At 43.0% G+C, this 19,242-nt stretch overlaps 1 protein-coding gene across 2 annotated transcripts in view; it reads right to left on the reverse strand.

Annotated features, from left to right (window-relative positions):
* Positions 1-19,009, reverse strand: part of SLC14A2 (solute carrier family 14 member 2) — a 736,943-nt gene extending 717,934 nt beyond the window's left edge. For both annotated transcript variants that reach the window (XM_029061723.1, XM_029061722.1), the window contains exons 1-2: positions 18,838-19,009; positions 11,744-11,870 (exon numbers count right to left, since the gene is read on the reverse strand). The gene's annotated coding sequence lies outside the window, so the exon portion shown is untranslated. The remainder of the gene's footprint in view (positions 1-11,743; positions 11,871-18,837) is intronic.
* Positions 19,010-19,242: the final 233 nt, after the last annotated feature.

The raw sequence follows: 19,242 nt of genomic DNA on the forward strand, positions 1-19,242 counted from the left end.
CCAAGTTCACATCCCATAGATCAACTAACCTAGAGCAGCAACTCAATCACTACAGGGCATTGTGACCGAAAGAGGTGCTCAGAGATCACAGTGCAAAAAGCAGGAATGAGCCACTTGTCATTTGGCATAGCATCTCGTTTTCTAAAGCACTCTACCATCAGTTATTTTAATTATCCCAGTGAACCCATTTTGCAGATGGGGAAACTGAGGAAGAGAGAGAGGTTGAAGGACTTCCCTGTGGTCCAATACCATGGAAGTGTTCAGGTTTTTCATAACTGGAACTGGAACTCCGATGTCCCAAGTTCTTTGTCCGAAAGCATTTCCAAAGAAAGAATATTTTTATGATTAGCTCATATGTTAGGGGGATAATTAAATCTAGAGCCCCAAGTGGGACTGGCTCAGAGGCCAAGACCCTGAATCTGGGCGCTCTTCCAGATAACCGCTGGCTGCAACCAAGGGATAGACTTCAGTCCAAAAGGACTGTTGGTCAATCACTGATCTTTTAAATCAAGCTCCCCACAGAGAGCAACAATTTGGCCAGGTCATTTTCCAACAGAGTACAACAGCAATGTACTCTGTAAGCTCCTTGTGGGCAGGGAATATGTCTATCAAGTCTGTTATATTGTATTCTCCCAAGCACTTACTACAGTGCTCTGCACAAAGTAAGCACTCAATAAATATGATTGTTTGCAGGATACAGATTAAGGACCAAGCGCCTCTTCATGAAAAATATTTAGGACCCATTAGGTTTGTCTTCTGCATTTTAGAGTTGTTTCAATCAATAAAGTCTTTGAGCAAGTGAAAAAAGAGGAATTAGTCTCCTTCAGTTGCAAGATTTCATGGAGTGGGCTAGCTGTTATATCTCTGCTAATTTTAATAGATTAAGTTGGTAGTTTCACCCTTTCAATCAGTGGTATTTATTGAGCACTTACTGCCTGCAGAATACTAAGTGCTTGGGGGAGTACAACACGATAAAGTTGACAGACATGATTTCTGCCATCAAGGAGCTTACAGTCTAATGTGGGAGAAAGACATTTAAATAAACTCTACTTAAGTGTCATGGGATTTGATAGGGAGAATATCAAAGTGCTTAAGGATGGTGTGGGGCTGAGGAAGGGTGTGGACCTAAGTGCATAGGCGACATAGAAGAGAGGGTGAATAGTTGGGGAAATGAGATGGGAGGCATCTTGGAGGAAATGTGATTTTAGCAGGGCTTTGATGCTGGGTATGGAGGGGTGTCTATCAGATACGAAGGGAGAGGCTAGAAGTAGGACAAGAGCAAGCGATCACCAGTAAGACAGACTAAACCAAGGTACCATGAGCAGGTTGGTATTGGAAGAGTAAAAGGTGGATGCTGAGTGATAGTGGGAGATTAGGGAGTTTAGGTAGAAAGGGGCAACTGATTCAGTGCCTTAAAGCAGATGGTAAGGAATTTCTGTTTGATAAGGAAACAGGTGGCTAACAACTAGAGGTTTCTGAGGGGAGAGACCTGAACTGAACTTCCTTTTTAATTTTTTAATTTTTTTTTTTTTCAGAAGAATGATCCAGGCACCAGCATGAAGTAAGGACTGGAACTAGGGAGATCTGGGGAAAGGTTGATGCAGCAGTAGAGAAAGAATATGGTAAGTGTTTGGGCCAGCATAGTAGCAGTTTAGATGGAGTTGAAGGAGCAGATTCTAGAGCTGTTATGAATAATAAACAGAGAATTTGTGGATTAACTGAATATGTAGGTTAAATGAGACATGAGTCTAGGATAATACCAAGGTTCCAGGCAGGGAGGATGGTGGTGTTATCTTCAGGTATGGGAAAGCCACAGGTGGGGAGGATGAGGACAGGGTTTGGGTAGGAAGATAAGTGTTCTGTTTTGGACATATATAGTTTAAAGTACCAGTGGGTTATGCAAGAAGAGATGGCCTAAAGGCAGGAAGAAATACTAGACTGCAGAAAAGCAGAGTACAGGGCTGGAGATGTAAATTTCTGGAATCTCCCCATCAAATTCCTTACTATTGACTTTAAATCACTCAATCATCTAGTGCCCCCCAAACCTTACCTCCCTGCTCCCCCACTACAACTCAGCCCTCAAACTTTGCTCCTATAAAGTCAACCTTCTCATTATACTTTTAACTCATCTATCCTGCTGCTGACCTCTTGCCCATGTCCTGCTTCTGGCCTGGAATGCCCTCCCTCTTCATATCCGACAGATGATCACTCTTCCCACCTTCAAACCTTCAGTGAAGGGACATCTCCTCCAAGAGGCCCTGTTAAGCCCTCATTTCCTCTTCTTCCAATCCCTTCTGTGTCATTCTTGCAAATTCATGCTCTCTTTATTCAGCCATCCCTCAGCACCACAGCATTTATGTACATATTTCTAAGTTATATTAATGTCTATCTCCCCCCTCTAGACTGTTAACTTTTTGTGGACAGGGAACACCTCTACCAACTCTGTTGTATTGTACACTCCCAAGTGCTTAGTAAAGTATTCTACACACAGTTAGTGCTTGATAGAAACGTTTGATTGATTGTAGAAATGGTCGTTGAAGCCAAGGGAGTGAATGAATTCTCCAAGAGAATGGATGTAGATGAAAAACAGAAGGGGACCCAAAACTAAGCTTCCCAGAAGCCTGAGGGATCCTCAGAGTAAGATGAGAGGTAGAGAAGCCGGTGAGAGACACTGAAGCAGCAGCCAGAGCCACAGTAGGAGATCCAAAAAAGCGCATGATCAGTGAATCTGGGGTTAAACAGTGTTTCCAGAAGAATGAGGTGATTCACAATGTTGAAGACAGTTGAGTTGTCAAGGAAGATTATGATGGAGTAGAGGTGCTTGGATTTGGCAAGAAGGAGGTAGTTCGTGAGTTTAGAGAGGGCAGTTTCTCTGAAGGGACAGAAGTCACATTGCAAAGGATCAAGAAGAGAATTGGAGGCAGTGGATGTAAACTACTCACTCAAGGAATTTGGTAGGAAAATGGTGGGAGGGAGTTGGGATGATAGCTGGAGAGTGATTCGGTGTCAAGGGAGTGTTTGTTTTTAGGGTAGGGCCATTTTTAAATTTAGCCGAGAGGGAACCAGTGGAGAGTGAGCAGTTGAAGATGGGAGGGAATAAGGAAGGGTGTGACTATTATAATATGATGTGAAGGGAAGGGAACAGAGGAAGAGGTGGAGAGGGTAGATTTTAGAAGGAGGTAAAAGATTACCCCTTGAGATACTGATAGGAAAGATGGGAGAGTCAAGGGGCAGGAAGGCGGGAGGGACTGGAGAGGAGCAGGGTAGATTTTAGGGAGATCATTCCTGATGGGAAGGATAGAAAAATCAAAGATGGGGCTGGAGGAGGGTGGGGCTGTTGATTTGGAGAGGAGACTATACGGAGGTCACAAGTGATGGTTTCAATTTCATCAATTAAATAGGTGGCGAGATCATTAGGGATAAGGGACTGGGGAGGATGAGGAGCAGAGGGTTGAGGAGATGGTTAAAAGTCTGAAACAATTGGCTTGGCTGATGGACAAGAGAGTTGATAAGGCTTTGTAACAACAATATTAATAATAATTGTGGTATTTGTAAGCACTTACTATGTGCTAGGCACTGTACTAAGCACTGGGCTAGATACAAGGTAATTGGGTGGAACACAGTCCCTGTTCCACACTGGGCTCACAATCTTAATTCCCATTTTACTGAAGAGGTAACTGAGGCACAGAAAAGTAAAAGTAAATTGTTCAAATTCACAGAGCAGACAAATGACAGTCCTTCTGGCTCCTAAGCCCATGCTCTATCCAGTAGTACATGATGCTTCTTCTGCACAGTGTTGCAGGACAGAGGAGAGGGCAGAGATATAGCAGATAAGCATAAATTTGAGATGGACAAGATAGGCCTTCTGGATAGATCTCTGACAGCAGTACCCCACCACACTAGCTTAAGAATGGATGGAGCATTCTGGGGAGATGATGAGGGCTATGGACACCCCCTATGGTGTGAGCTTGTTGTGGGCAGGGAATGTCATTCATTATTGTTGTATAGTACTTTCCCAAGTGCTTAGTACAGCATTCAATCATAGTTATTGAGCAATTACTATATGCCAGTCACTGTATTAAGTGCTTGGGAGAGGACAATATAACAGTAAACAGACACATTCCCTGCCCAAAACAAGGTTGGTCGTATGACTTCAACTGAGGGACAAGGGAGAGAGGGAGTTGAGTTTTAGTAGCCACTCACAAAACCCAGTCTCCAGTCAACAGTTTCACACCTGATTTACTTTTGAACTTCAAAACTGACAGATCTCAGGGAAGATTCACACACACACAGTTCTGTAAGTCTAAAAAAATTGAAAGAGAGACCAAAAATTCTCTGGATGCACATACTGTGGCCTTCTGCAATGAGGGCCAGCTTGATGACCATGAATGAAACTCACAGTTACCTCTAGTGTTTGAATTGGGTGTGGATGCTTTCCAGGAGTTTGTGTTTGCTTTACAGAGCAACACTATATTTCAGAGTACAGAACATATAGTTCTGTGTTTCTTTGCTTTGGCATCAAGAAAGTGTATATTAACTCCATGAATATAGAAATAGATTGGGGCAACTGAGGATAGAGTGGAAAGGGTTAGAGATCACTCATTTTTCATTAAAGCAGTGGTAGAATTTGCTAATCAAGGTTGATAAGACTGCTCACACTTGCACTGGAAAGGATTGTGTTCTACAAATAGGGTGAGGAGTAGTTGTCTCAGACAATGGCTCCCATTTGCTGAAAAGCATATATTCAGTGGTCTTACTCTGATGAGTTGGCAGGACCTGGCTTGGGCAGGGTGGCCCCAGCCACGTTCTCCTGTAAGAGAGGACCTCAAGTTAAATCCCAAGAAGCAGGGTGCCTCTCACCAACCTCTGCCTCTCAACACTACTATTCATGACCAGTGGAAAAGAAGAAGAGGAGAAAGGAAGAGGGGAAGAGAGAGAATTACAGGAATCAATCAATAGTAGTGCTTGGGTGCTTACCCTGCCAAGCATCATACTAAGCACTTGGGAGAGAATACATAGAGATGATAGACATGTTCCCTACCAACTCTGTTGTAGTATACTCTCAAGTTGTTAGTACAGTGCTCTGAACACAGTAAGTGCTGAATATCATTAACTGATTACAAGGAACTCACAGTCTAGAGGGGTGCCAGGAAATGAATAATAACAAGAGGACAAAGGAAGGTCCGTGACCCTGGTTCAGGTGGTACCATCACACTTCACTGTGTGCCTGGAGTAACCTATATCGTGTCATGTGCATCCACTTGTCTGATATCCATAAGGGTATCAGGGGCCACCCTACTTGTTCCCTTTCTATTTCAGACACTTCTGCAGCCATTGGGACTTTCAGACCTTGATCAATTAGGCCCTGTTGCTCTGGGCCTGCTGTGACCAGAAGTGAGAAAGGAAAATCATGTCAGTGGCACAGTAAACACACACCCAGCATAGCCTAAACCAGTGCAGCAAGGTGAAAAGCAGCAACTAGATGCGAATCATCATATAAAGCCGGGCTCTGTCATCCTTCTTCCCCTCCCCCCTGCACCCTTCCCCCAATCATTTTTTTGTTAGCTTGTTTTTTGTTTTTTTAAATGGCATTTATTAGGTGCTTACTATGTGTCAAGCACTGTACTAAGCACTGGGGTAGATACAAGATAATCAGGTTGGATACAGTCCATCTCACACATGGGCTCACAGTCTTAAACTCCCCTTTAAAGATGAGATAACTGAGACCTAGAGAAGCCAAGTTGGTATTTGTTAAGTGCTTACTATGTGCAGAGCACTGTTCTAAGCTCTGGGGCAGATACAAGGTAATCAGTTTGTCCCACATGAGGCTCACAGATAATCCCCATTTTACAGATGAGGTAACTGAGGCACAGAGAAGTTAAGTGACTTACCCACAGTCACACAGCTAAGTGGCAGAGCCAGGAGTCGAACTCATTACCTCTGATTCCGAAGCCCACGCTCTTTTCACTGAGCCACACTGCTTCTCTGTGACTTGCCCAAGGTCAGACAGCAGACAGTTGACAGAGCCGGGATTAAAACACAGGTCTTTCTGACTCCCAGGCCAGTGCTGTTTCCACTAGGCCATACTGCTTCTTATTGTTGAGGATGAGGATGGTGAAACATTCCCCAGCAATGCCAGCCCGACGGGTTGCTGAGTTCGGACGGTAACTCCCATCACACGGGGAAAACCCCAAAGACCCCTTCACTGCTGGAGTGAGAGGCAATGGAAAGCTCCAGAGGTTCCCCAGGAACCCACTTATGTCAGAGCCATGCCACTGGGTGGATTCCCCCAGTCCTAATGCCAGTGGAATATTTAAGCTGAAGGACCTAAAGGTGAGGAATCCACTTGTATCCTTTTTTGCTCTTCCTTTCTCCCCTCCTGCTTCTTATCATCACCACCATTGTATTTAAGCTTTTATTATCTGTCAAACACTGTTCAAGGCACAGTGTTAATCAGGTCCTTCTCAGTCCCCAACCCAGATAGGGCTCCCAGTCTAACTAGTCTACTCTCCCTTCCGCAAGCTTCTATGTTGCCTGGGTGGGGCAGTGTGGTTGCTATAGTAGCAGGCTGCATGCTCGCTCTGCAGCCACAAAACAAGTTCATTGCCACAAGAGTTGAGTGTATGGGAAAAATAAATTGCTCAGTGAGATTTTCTCCCCCTTGGGGTTAGGGATTAGGCTGGAACTTAATTATTACTTTAAACAAATAAATTATCCCCTCAAGGCGGGATGAAAACACTCACATTTAATTTTTTTAAAGGATGGGGGAGGGAGAAAAATCAAAGGTACCCAGTTTGATTGAAGTGGCTCTTCAGAGACAGGCAACAGTATTCGTTTGTATTCATATTCTGCCTTTCATCACAGGAGAATTTCATCAACAGGGAGTCATTTTGCGATAGGCCCAGGTGGTACCTAACACCAAGTTGGCACCTCTAAAGACTAGGTTGGTGCTGAGCTTGTCCTAGAGGGTGGGGCAGGTCCATATTGAGGCAGGAAGATCCAGCTCAGAGGGGGCCAGGAACCATGTTGACTAAGGGGTTGTGCCCACAAGTACCTACATTCTCCCTGCACCTTTGAGAGGAGATGGTTCAGATTAGCCAGGTGAAGCGAACCACGCACAGATAAGCATTTGCAACAGCATGGAGTGTTTAAGGGGAAGACATGAAATTCACACCATATAGATCTTTGTTCCCCCAGTCTAACCAGTTTCCCACTATGGCTTCATAATAAAATCAATTATGGTCTGCATTAAGTGCACACTTTGTGCCAGACACTGTACCAAGTCCTGGAGTAAATAAATGAAAATCAGGTCAGACAAAGTCTGTACCATATAGGACTCAGGGTAAGGATGAGGAAGAACAAGAATTGAATCATTTCATATACATGGAAACTGAAGAACAGAGAAGTCACTTGCCCAAGGTCACACCACAGGCAAGTGTTGGAGCTGAGATTTGAACCCAGGCCTCTGATTCTCAGGCCCATTCCACTGAACAATACTGACAGCCCCCTAATGATGGTATTAGGACTTACTGTGTGCCAAGCCTGGGGTAGAGGCAAAATAATAAGAGTACACAGGGTCCCCAACATGTATCTCACAGTCTAACTGTGGTGGGAAAACAAGTATTTAATCCTCATTTCACAGATGAGGAAACTGAAGGACAGAGAAGTTAAACAATGCGCCCAGGGTCTTACAGCAGTCACGCAACAGACCCCGGGCTAGAACTCAGCTCTCTGGGCTCCCTGTCTCAGGCTCTTTCCACCAGACAACTTAGAAAATGTAACTTAATTGGTGGAGGATCATGAACAGTTGGGGCAAAGAGTTTCTATATGTTATATTCACAAGCAACAGAAAAAAAAAATCCAGTGGAACATCCATACACCACCTATAGAAATCCCAAAGGCTCATCTCTGCATTGGCACCCTATTATTGCAATTCACCCCTTTGGTTCTACGTAGGCTGCCAGCCCCTGCCGAGATCTCATTCCCAAACCTACCCCAAACAATCTCTGCTCTCAAGGAGATGCAAGAGGTAACCAGCCATCAAAGCTTCAGCCCCAGTTCATGGTAAGGGATATGATTTCAGGTAAAAAGCTGAATTGTTGAAAAAGAGGCAGCTATTCACTCCAATCCCAGGGTCTCTGAAGATCTGTAAAGAAAGTGAAAGTCTCTCTCTCTCAATTCTTGGTTTGACTACCAATTTAAATTTGGACTCAAATTTTCTGCTGTCATCCCCATTAATATCTTGTCAATTTGGGCTTTGCCTGCAAATGAGTAGCAGCATGGCCTAGTGGATAGAGCACTGGCCTGGGAGTCAGAAGGACCTGGCTCCTAATCCTGCCTCTGCCACTCATCAGCTGTGTGATCTTGGGCAAGTCACTTAATTTCTCTGTACCTCAGTTACCTCATCTGTAAAATGGCGATTAAAACTGTGAGCCTCATGTGGCACATGGATGAGCACCATGTGGGACATGGACTGTGTCCAACCTGATTAGCATTTATGTACCCCAGTGCTTAGAATAGTGCTTGGCACATAGTAAGCATTTAACAAATACCATAAAAAAAGGGATTTTAATAACTTGATAAGCCTTGATTTGACTCTTCCTACATAGCAGTGTACACCATTATCAGAATCTCATGAATATAATATAATTAACCCCTACCCATTAACGCTTCTATACCAGAAATGCTGCTATGGAGAGAAATTGGAGTGTGGGTGTGTAAAGGCACCAATGCCTTTAGGTTTATGTAGTACTTATCTGCCTATACATACACACACACACGTGTAAAATATTTTATATTAAAGTCACAAATTTATGTTTTGTGCCTGCAGGGCTTGCTTGCCCTGCTACATTATTACATGGATCTAAGCCTAAAGTCTTGAGACAGAGCACTGACTAAATTGCTCATTAGTTCATGGGTCAAAGTGTCTTTGGTGATATACTTGAAACAAACCACTTCACATTTCTCCCTAGGCTCCAACTACATTTGCTCTATACCACTGGAAGATTACAAAAATAACTTCTGCATCTCAGTTCTACCCCGCAAGGCACCTTCCTTTCCTTGTTGAATTGTACACATTGTCTGTGAAATTCCTATATGTAGTGTCTTCAGTTGTCTTTTTGCCATGTCTGGCTACTTTGGAGATAAAGTATGACAAATGGTCTGGCTTGCTTAACTTATGCATTCAAAGGAAAAGAAGATTAAAATTTAAGTTCCTCGTGGGCAGGTATCACACCTACCAACTCTGTTGTATTGTGCTTACCCAAGGTCTTTAGTACAGTGTTCTTCACACAAGTAAGCACTCAATAACTACCACTGATTGATTAGGAAAATTAACCAATAAAATCTAATTTTGATGACCCTCTATCCAAATTGCTGGCCAGAAGCAGAATTTCAAGTCAGTTCTATCAAATTATCACTAGTATTGAACAATGACTGTGTGCAGAGCACCATACTAAGTCCTTAGGAGAGTATAACAGAATTCTAGACAAACCACCTTTTCCGGGAAGGGAATGGTATTACCAGACAAGAGTCAGTATGATCACCCTCCCACAAGGACAAAATATTGAATTGGGTGAGTGGGGCCCAACACCACTACTGACTCATTACCATCTCCATCATGTTCTTTTCCACCTAAAGAAAAAGGGCTCCAGAGGAAATCCAAGGAGACGCAGGAGAAAGGAGGCAGGACTGAGAGGATCTGGCATACTGGGACATTGTGACCGTCTCTTCTGATTATTTCTGAAGACATTTCCCAGTCATCCTGAGAAGGGAATGGGTTAGCTCAGGAACCAAGTGTAAAGAGGAGATGAGTTTCAAGGGGCAGAGGCGATGTTCTGGTTCAGATTCTTTCTGCCTTTGCCTTTCATGCCCAATGCTGTTTGTGAATGAGATAAAGATACACCTAATTTGCTTATATTTACCCCAGCACTTAGTACTGTGTCTGGTACATAGTGAGCTCTGAACAAATACCACAAAAAAAAATGTCAACACCACTTCTGAGGGACCTGTGATAAAGAAATGCTATTAGGTTTGTTCCTTGGAACCTTTCCACCAAGACAGTCTAAGAATGTTTTTTGGATAAGTCTTTGTGCCTAAAAGCTTCAACACCTAGAGTATCCAAGGCGTTAATAAGCAAACTTTTCACGAGAAGGGTCTGAAAATCCTTCCCCATATTTGCCTAGAACTTACATAAATGGGCATTTCCCTAGAGGTGAAAACACTCTTGGGACTCCAGCATTTTGTAGGACTTTGAGATACAGGAATTGTGAGATTTCCATCTATGCTTTGCTCCATCCAGGTTAAGACACTGAACTTCCACTTTATGAATCAGGTTTCTACAGATACAAGTCACAGCAAATCAATTAAACAAAAGAGTTATCAGATATGCAAGAACTGCTTGGATGAAAACACTTTTTGAATGTTGGAATTTTTTTTCCATACATCAAAGTAGATAAGGCAGACAGCACAAACATTAGGCACTGTGAATAGCAGATAAATATTGATTTTCAATTTTAAACAGCAGTAATGAATGAGATATTTCTGATTTTAGAAATACAAACATCGAAAACACTGTAGCTTTCTTGGAAACTCAGTCATGGTAAATGCAACACAATGAAAATGCAAATCATTAAACAACAAACCGAAGCCAAGAAATCAATATGAAATACCAGTCTGAGCATGAAGTTAAAGACAAAGTAATACCGTTATCTCTGTGGTAGCATTTTAACACTGTGACGGATTGAGCCCCATAAAATTATCAATATGGATCAATACAATCTCAGTGATTTCTAAATACAGGAAAGCAAAGAAATATTAGCTTAAAAAGGCAACTTTACAAGTGAACTCAGGCGTTCAACTGCTGGGGAATAAATGAATACAACTGATAATGAGAAAGCCCTAAATAGTCTTTGAGAACAATTCAGTGAATCATTTCCTTTTTTTCCATTTTCTCCTGAGCCCTGGCTTCAATCTCTTGACTTTCTGTGAGAAATGCCTCAGAGGTCACTCCCACCCAAAACTGTGTGGCAGGAATACAATTCTGGTCACTCAACTATTGCAAAACAAGGTTGGCTGTCACATAATTCAAAGACTGGGCCTCTTTCCTCTTATTTACATTATTTTCCGTTCTATTTCTTTCTGTTCTCATCAATCCTGGTTGAATGAAATGAGGCAATCCTCATTCACAAGGAGGGAAAGCACGGAGCGGAATCCTGAGCTTCACGGATTGGTCTGTTTGTCAATGCTTAAAGTCATCAAATCGGAGCCAGACCCACTACCTGAATGACCTCCACAGTCGACAAGGCCAGAGGAACAGTTATGGGTCTTTCCTCTAGTCTAGTGTTATTTTCCCCTATAGTAAAAATGAACTTTTTGGCTTCCTGCCCATTTTATATTATCCCCTTCCCTTCCATTTCTGAACGCAACTGGTCACAGATTGAAGTTGCTAAGAGCAGCCCCTTCATTGAACATCTCTATTCTAACTCAATTCTCGTCAAAGCCTGAACTTGTTGGGCTCAGCTCTCCGAGGTGATTGGTCTTTGTTCCCTCTGGAGCCTCTAAGATGAGCCCTCTCCTTGAAGCTGAAACTAGGCACTCCTGCTAACAATGAAACCTGGGCCGAGGCTGCTCATCCCACTGGTGATAAAGGATTCTCACACGTTTTACTTAGCACCATCCAGGCCCTGCCCCTGACGTGTCAATTTTATCCCTGGAAGTGGTATTTAGAACCCATTTTACTCACAGTTATGTCGTCGTCTCAGGGCAGAAGGTGGCGGGGATCAGGTACAGGAGTGACAAATTGGAAGATGTCTCTCTGTGTGAAGTTGCCACATCCAATGGGACAGGGCCGGAGGTGAATCGGTCAATGCCTAAATGGGAAAATGTCACACTGGTCAGTATGCTGTGTGGACATTTCTGTCAAAAGGGATCACAAAGGCGGGTGGTGGTGCAGGGAGCCAGGCTCCCTGGTTGGGGAGGAGATCGTGGGACCTACATGCTGGTGGTGGGGCAGTTTCAGAAACTCATTCACTCCCTTGGGCCACAAGGGGGAGATGTAGTGCACCAAAGCAGCAAAATCAGCAAGCAATATTCCTGAAGCATCCACAGCTGGATCTGAATTGGGTAAGACGCATTCTTCAGGGAAGACTTCCATTTCTCGTGAGAATCCAACCAGGCCAGATCTAACCCGTAGGCCCTAGCAGACATCTGTGGTATGAGCATGTTACAGATCCGAGTGGTGCTTTTGGATGATCTTTCAACTACCTGTAGACCGCCTAAGGAAACGCTGCATATGGTCCTTCTGATAAGCCCCCAATTTCAGTTTGGCCACCCAATTGGCCGCGAGGGGTTTGGGGATTCCCAGAACCAGCTCTGTCCACTCACTCCACAAGGACTTGGAAGTCTGTGGAATGACCCTTAAGAGGTCCTGGCCAACTGAACTGTTCTTTCAGGTCCCTTTGAGTTTCATTGGAAAAAAATGCAAGAAGCTAGTGTACCACTGAAAAGTGTTAAGCACTTAGTACAGTGCTCTGCACACAGTAAGTAATCGATATATACAACTGGATGAGTGAATATGGCTAGGGAAATTTTAGAGACTGAGGGGTTTGCATTGTACACATCGGTTGAGAGAAGCAAAACCCTGGACTAAATGCAGAGGGAGTTCCAAAAGTAAAACAAGAACTTGTGTCTACCCTTGAGAACCAACAGGAATGGGGGATAGGAAGCAAACCTAGATTTCCCAAATGTACCAACAAGCAAAAACACTAGTGACTAGAGCAAATAAACACTGCAAGTCGGACAATAGAATTTATTGAGCTCTCAACATGTGGAGAGCACTGCGCTAAACATTTGGAAAAGTACAACTCAATAAAATTGATAGACACCAACTCCTGTCCATAAGGAGCTTACAGTCTAGAGGTGATCATCAGCTCCTTGTGGGCAGGGCATATGTCCACCAACTCTGTTATGTTATACTCTCTCAAGCCCCTAGTACAGTGCTCTTCACATAGTAGGCACTCAAGAAATATGATATTGTCTGTCTCTCCCTTTCTATAATGTAAACCCAATGTAGGCAGGGATTGTCTCTATTGCCAAATTGCACTTTCCAAGCGCTTAGTACAGTGCTCTGCACACAGTAAGCACTCAATAAATATGATTGAATGAATGAAATGCAGGTGATTGATGAAACTACAAATGAAGGAAACAGGATTTATAGGGACTCAGATAAACCTGAAAAGGAGTTATCTAGTCAAGTTATCTCCATATGGGAGATGGACCGAGGTCCAACCTGTTTACCTTGTATCTACACCAAGGCTTAGAACAGCAGCCGGTTAGAGAAGCAGCGTGGCTTAGAGGAAACAGGAAGGGCTTGGGAGTCAGAGGATGTGGGTTCTATTCGCGGCTCTGCCACTTGTCTGTGAGACCTTGGGCAAGCCACTTGTGGAAAGAGCATGGGCTTTGGAGTCAGAGATCATGCGTTCGAATCCCAGCTCTGCCACTTGTCAGCTGTGTGACTCTGGGCAAGTCACTTAACTTCTCTGTGCCTCAGTTACCTCATCTGTAAAATGGGGATTAAGACTGTGAGCCCCACGTGGGACATTCTGATTCCCCTGTGTCTACCCCAGCACTTAGAACAGTGCTCGGCACATAGTAAGCGCTTAACAAATACCAACATTATTATTATTACTTAACTTCTCTGTGCCCCCGTTACCTCATCTGTAAAATGGAAATTAAGACTGTAGCCCTACATGGGACAACCTGATTACCTTATATCTACCCCACTGCTTCAAACAGTGCTTGGCATATAGTAAAGGCTTAAATGCCATAATTAATTAATAATTCACAGTGCTTGACATGTAGGAAAGCTTAACGAACACCCTCAACATTGACTAGTTTGTAGGACAAAGGCATTCCTCATGTGACTGCAGATTTCTTGTTTCCTCACAAGAGCTTAATTCAGTGTTCTACACACAGTAAGTGCTCAATAAATATGAATGACTGCTTGCCAACATGCCACCTGCTTTATGCTTCCCCCACATCCTTCCAAAACATCATTCTCACCACTAATCGATGGTTGCACTGGCATCTTAACTCTTTAAGTCAGCCTTGGAAATGTTCTTGCTCTTTTATGTAAAAAGTAGGCTGTTAATGGGGGTCTTACACAGTGTGGCTTTGGCTCTCAGTGCCTTAGGCCTTAATGTTAAAAATCTATTTTACCCATTATTCGTCTATCCGAAAATAGCTGATCAACTATCTACACCTTGGATTTTATTTACTCATATAACAAATTTCCGGACCTGTGGAAAATCAGTGTTAGAGACAGAAACTGATGAATCTACTAAGTTTCCCATTTCAAATGCCTTTTCTAAACTCAAACTCTCCAGTTCTTGTGAACACTACAATTTCCCTCTATCTTTTTTTCCTCCTTTCACTGAAGAATAGAGGGAAAGATATTTCTCAGAAGGTAGTGCTACATAAATATTTTTCCTCAGAAACTATTCCTTCATTCCTTTTTGCTTTTTTTCCCCCGGTCAGAACACTTATGGCAGCTAGAGATGAATTCAAATGATTTCTCAGATTCAAATGGGCACATCTGTCTTCACTAAATTATGCAAAATGCACCAAACTATTGTTTACCAATTAGATCACTGAGCAGTCTGTGAAGTTAATGCATAATCTGCCATGCATGGCCCTTGATTACCTAAGAAAGTTCCCTTGGCATTCGGCAGGCCTATCGGGAAAATACATATTCGATGACATTGGGCTGGGTGGGGGGAGGGTTATTTACTCAATGGAGCAGAACAGCTCTAAGAATTCACCTAAGTGGTACATTTCCCAAAGTGGATTGAAAATTCTGCAGACTTGGGTTTCATCTATATTCATAGTTTGCAGATTATTGACTACATAGCAAATCAATCCAGTAGTCTCATCTGTACTGTGATCTCAGTTCCCCTTCCTCCCTGCCCACCCACCCCCCCAACCCAGGACCCCCAAGTACCTTCAGCAGATTTAAGTTGGGGAATAGAAAAATTTGCAAGAGGCCAGGGATCGCTTTAAAACACTTCACCATTGCCACTCACTTTCTTCCTTCTCATTGTAATCCTGGATTTTAATTTTTTTAATGGTACTTGCTAAGCATTTATGTGCCAAGCGCTGGGGTAGATACAATTGTTTGCGCAAGGTCTGTCCCACATAGGGCTCACAGTCTTAATCCCCATTTTACAGATAAGGTAACAGGCGCAGAGAAGTGAAGTAACTTGCCCAAGACAGGTGGTGGAGTCAGGATTAGAACACAGGTCTGCTGAATCCAAAACTGTGCTCTTTCCACTAGGATATAATGTTCCTGCTTTGCTATTTCATTGCAAATCTACTTAGGGAAGGGATAGCAACCAGGAAGTGAGTTGCCAGACATTCCCCAAGTCTAAATGTCTCTCAACGAAAGCCACTGATTAAAACTAGACTTGGAGTTGAATTAAAGTAGCCAAAAGTGAAAGCCTTAGATTTTGGCTCACTCTAACATCTCTAGACTAGAACAGCTTAGTCCATCATCCAAAGAAATAGATATCAACTTTCTTCTATATGCCTACTCTTTCAAATTGTGCAAAACCCCTCTCTCTGTTCTTGCATCTAAGTCAGTCAATCAATCCATAGTATTTATTGAGCACTTACTGCATACCAAGCATTGGATTAAGTGCTTAAGTACAAGTGAGTTAAGAGACACTATCCGATCCCTGTCCTTGAGGACTTTCCAGTGTAGTGTGGGAAGAGAGGCACTAAAATAAGTCACAAGTGTGGCAAGCAGCAAAGTTTAAAGATATATACATAAGTACTAACTGGGGACTCTCCAAGTGCTTAAGGACTGAGTACCATAGAGCAACAGCATGACTTAGTGCAAAGAGTATGGCATTGGGAGTCAGAGGTTGTGGGTTCTAATCCCAGCTCTGCCACTTATCAGCTTTATGGCTTTGGGTAAGTCACTTAACTTCTCTGGGCCTCAGTTACCTCATCTCTAAAATGAAGCTTAAAACTGTGAACCCCACGTGGGACAGCCTGATTACTTTGTATCTACCTCAGCACTTAGCACTGTGCATGGCACACAGTAAGCACTTAAACAAATATTATTATTATATATCAGGCTGACATATCTTCAAGTATCTTGCTAAATTTATCATTCCTTCATCACTGAAAGCAAATTCCAATCCAATTCCAATACTTTGCAGTGGACTCTCCCTCTTCAATCAAATTTACTGAGCCCTTACTGTGCGTAGAGCACTGTATTAAGTGCTTGGGAGAATACAATATAACAGTGTAAGAGAGTTGGCAGACACATTCCCTGCCCACAAGAAGTTTATAGTTTATAAGGCAAGAGAGACAGTAATATAAGTGAATAAATTATGATCTTTTAAAGATATTTGTAGTGTGCCTGGCACATAGTAAGTGCTTAACAAAGTGCTGGGATCAGTACAAGGTTGTCAGGTTGGACACAATCCCTGTCCCACATGGGGCTCACATTCTTAATCCCCTTTTTACAAGAGGTAACAGGCACAGAGAAATAATGTGACTTGCCCAAGGTCACAGAGCGGAAGACTAATAATAATAATAATGTTGGTATTTGTTAAGTGTTTACTATGTGCAAAGCACTGTTCTAAGCACTGGGGTAGATACAGGGTAATCAGACTGTCCCACATGAGGCTCACAGCCTTAATCCCCATTTTACAGATGAGGTAACAGGCACAGTGAAGTGACTTGCCCAAAGTCACACAGCTGACAAGTGGCTGAGCCGGGATTCAAACTGATAACCTCTGACTACGAAGCCCAGGCTCTAAAACTGGTGGATCCAGGATTAGAACGCAGGATGTGAACATAAAAGCTGTGGGGCTGAGTGTGGGGTGAATATAAAGTACAAATGCAAGTGCAAAGGTAACATAACCACACCCTTTGTCTTGGCCTCTTTACTAACTGAATGGCTTCTCTTCCCTAGGTACATCTGAGGATGGTATAATTTCCTCTACTGGGACTGGGACCTATTGTTTAACCTGATTATTTATTATGCAGAAGTAAAATATGTGTACAGTAAGGATAATAGGGAGAAAGTTGTATCCCTGATGGGATTCAACAAGCCAGGGCTGGAATCGTGCCTACAACCAGATATTCCAGATGCCTCACCAAGCACATGCTCAGGGATCCTGATAGCCCATAACCTATGCCTAATTTAAGTAGCTCATGTATACATGGTTTTCCTCTCTTATTCATTAATCAACAATGTCTTTTACTGAGCACTTTGTGCAGAGCACTGTACTAAGTGCTTGGGAAAGTACAATATAACAGTTGTAGACATGTTCCCTGCCTTGAAGAGTTCACAGTCTAGAAGGAGAGATTGACATGAAAATAAATTATGGATATGCACAAAAATGGTATGGAGCCGAGGGTAGGGTCAATGAAGGGGACAAATTCAAGTTCAAGGGTGATGCAGAGGGAGAGGGAGGGAAGATCTCTTGAAGGAGATGTGATTTTAATGAGGTTTTTAAGGTAGGGAGAGTGATGGTCTATCTGAAATGAAGGGGGAGAGAGTTCTAGGCCAGAGGTAGGATTTGGGTGAGGGGCTGGCAGTGAGATCTATGAGATCGAGCTGCACTGAGAAGGGTTGATGTTAGAGGAGTGAGCACGCTGAGTTGTCTGGGTTAACTCAGTGAGGGCTCCCAGGCAGGGAGCCTCATCATTTATTTTTCAGTACTCATTACCATCTGTGATCATTGAATGAAAATAATTTGGCAAAGTTTCATCTTTTGGTGAAGAAGTTAACTCTGGCTCACATTCAAACCTCTCCGTTTTCACACTGGGTTGCATGTCATTGCTTGAGCTGAGAGAGAGGGAGAGACTGGAAGCTTGTTGAGGGCAGGGAATGTGTCTGGTTATTGTTATATTGTACTCTCTCAAGCACTTAGTAATGTGCTTTGCACACAGTAAAGTACTCAGTAAATACAACTAAATGAGTATTTTGGCCATTGTTCTTTTTTGATATTTTGTTTTCCCCTGTTCTTCCATTTGATGTAGGCTATCTTATAGGAATTAAGCCTCACAGAATTTTGAGACCTGAACAAGATTCTGTATCCAGTTTGCCAGACTTCCAGCTCATTTTCTTCTCCTCTCATCCTGTGCCTTTTGTTAACAAGAGCATTAAAAGAATAATAATTGGTAGGGAGGCTATATTCCCTATGCACAAAAAGTCTCTCCAGAACAACATGCATTCTCGTCCCCTTTTGAAAAATTATAAATTACTAAAGCTCACACTTCCACATTTTTTAAATCAACCCTCAGAACATGTACTAAACAATCACAACAATGGCATCGAGGAAGACTGGCTTGAAAACTCATTGTCTGACACATTCTCTCAGGTACAAAACTGTGCAAAACTGCCTAATTGATTAGGCTGACATGGCTAAGCTGAATTATTATATCATCTCCATGTAGCAGAGTGAATTTGAGGAGAATTTTTTAAATATTGTACTCTATATAGGAAGCGGGGTGGTAAGCTATTTAGTGGAGCAGAGATGTTGTCTCCAAGTTCACAGTAACAACTTTCCATTGCAACAATCTCCAAAACTTCCTCAGGAGTTTTTACATCATCCATTAGAGTAAGTAACAAGTCTCTTAAGCCTTTGGGTAATAGGGAAGGGAGAATGGAAAAAAAAATCTTTTGGGGGACAGAAATGCTACAAACACACATCCAAGACCATAAATGACTCTCGATTCCAGCCAGGAAAACACAGAGAGGAAAATGCACAGATGCGAGCCCCGCAGCAGGAAAGGGAATGAAAGAAGAGCAAACAATCTTACCCCACAGTTCCTCAGCTGCCTTAGACAAATTGGGTCCCAAAGAATGCAAGAAACATCTGGAGAGTAGTGGACATTGGCTTAAATCACTAAGAGGTCCAGTGTCCTGCCCAGTGAGGCTGGACAATTCCAATGACCGCAGCTTCCCGTAGCCCAGCTTAGCTTTCTCCCTCTCTTTGCACTATGGTCCATTTAAAATGGGCCTGCCATTCTCTCAATGTGGGGGCTGGACCAGGTTCACCTGCTTTTGAAATGCCTCCACCTTTGATTAGGCTCTCATTAGCATCCCGTTCCCCTCCAGCGCTCAGATAAACCATTCGGATGAGGTCGCGCTACCATTGGCAACCTCGGCCTCCCATTAAGCATCCAGATGACCATTCTCTAGGCGGTCATAGAATTCTGCTGGGT

Source organism: Ornithorhynchus anatinus, chromosome 3 (assembly GCF_004115215.2).
Source record: "Ornithorhynchus anatinus isolate Pmale09 chromosome 3, mOrnAna1.pri.v4, whole genome shotgun sequence".
Classification (NCBI taxonomy): domain Eukaryota; kingdom Metazoa; phylum Chordata; class Mammalia; order Monotremata; family Ornithorhynchidae; genus Ornithorhynchus; species Ornithorhynchus anatinus.